Source organism: Octopus bimaculoides, chromosome 23 (genome assembly GCF_001194135.2).
Source record: "Octopus bimaculoides isolate UCB-OBI-ISO-001 chromosome 23, ASM119413v2, whole genome shotgun sequence".
Taxonomy (NCBI): domain Eukaryota; kingdom Metazoa; phylum Mollusca; class Cephalopoda; order Octopoda; family Octopodidae; genus Octopus; species Octopus bimaculoides.
In genome coordinates this window covers 13,142,061-13,143,810 of record NC_069003.1, presented here as the reverse complement: position 1 = coordinate 13,143,810, position 1,750 = coordinate 13,142,061, and positions in this window count along the sequence as shown.

The window sequence follows — 1,750 nt, the reverse complement described above, 5'->3', positions numbered from 1 at the left end:
GGGGGTGGGGGTGGGGGGTAGTCGATTACCTCAACCTCAGTACTTGACTGGTACTTGACGCCCTAGTAAGGACGAAAGGGAAAGTCGACCTCGGTGACATCTGGACGAAAAGTCGGAAGAAATGCTGGCACTCAAACGATCCGGTGAGCTCGTTACGTTTCCCTTCGTAATAAGTTACTATTATGATTGCAAATTACGAAAATGCTTGATCTGGTCAATATTCGGTTGGAGCAACCCGTTAACACGCCACTTAACGTTGCTAATGGTTTTGAGAAATGTCATAAACACCACAACTTCCTATATTAAGTTTAGTGTACCTTCACTATTTAACTCACTAATTGGATATTCCATGCGGATAAGCATCATTTAATACACAAAATACTCTAGGAAATGCTTAAACATCACATCTACTTCGCCGCACGTATTTCAAATTTATTCATTATTGTAAGACGGCAAGGTGTTAGAATCGTTAATACGCCAGACAAAAATGCTTCCTATTTCTCCTGGCTTTAAGCTCTCAGTACAATTTCTGCTGAGGTCGACTTTTGCCTGTCATCCTCTCGGGGTCGATAACATAAGTAGTAACTGTGTAGTGGAATCGATGTAATCGATTTCTCCCTTCCTTCTAGCGGCAAGGGTAGTTGTGATCGGAGCTGTGAACCTTGAAGAGGTGTGTGGATATAGAGAGACAAACTACCGATTTCTTATTTAATTAAAATGATTTAAAATTTATCCAAAACCATGGCGAACAGAGAAATACTCCATAGCTGTAAACCGTATTTTGTTTCCATATTAAGAAATGACAGGATGGCAGAAAATTTAACCAATATTTTCGAGTGTTAAGGCCAGCATATATCAGTTTGCGAACCACTGATTAAACTAGACTGGGTGGATCTAGTCCTGCCCCCGAACTTGAGATGCCTTCTAAGGCAGCAGGGGGCCTTCATATTGCTGGGCCGTGGGTCATTTAGTACTGAGCCGCGAAGAAATATATTTTATGTCTGTTTTATTGGCTATCGCAGTCTGCAGGGTTAGGGTTAGGGTTACATTTCGCATTATAGTATATGGTGCAGGCGTGGCTTTGTGGTAAGAAGTTTGCTTCTCAACTACATGGAAGATGTCCCACTGCATGACATCTTGGGCGAGTGTCTTCTACTGTAGCCCTGGGTCAAGTAAAGCCTTGTGATCGAATTTGGTAGACAGAAACTGAAAGAAGCCCGTCGTGTGTGTGTGCCTTTTTGTACTTCTGTTTGTCTCTACACAGCTTGACAACCGATGTTAGTTTGCTTGTGTCCCCGTAACTTAGCTGGCAAAGTGACCAATAGAATAGGTACCAGATTTAAAGAAAAAGAAAATGGGTTGGATCTGTTCGATTAAACCCTTCAAGGTGGTACTGCAGCATGATTGCTGTCCAATGACTGAAACAGGCAAAAGATAAAAGATATATATATATATATATATATATATATATATATATATATATATATATTAGTTTATGTATATATTAATATTATCTCAGTTTTAAAAAACCTTTGACAATGTAAATATGTTAATAGTTACCATGGGTAGCAAACATTACACAAAAAACCAAGATATCACAGCCGTTTTATAGGCAGAGATACCAAGTTGAAGTGATACATTTTGAGAAGATATGAATAACAATAAATGGAGCAAAATGCGTTTTGCTCCATTTATTGTTACTACACAGCCACTCTTGCGCCTATATATATATATATATATATATATATAT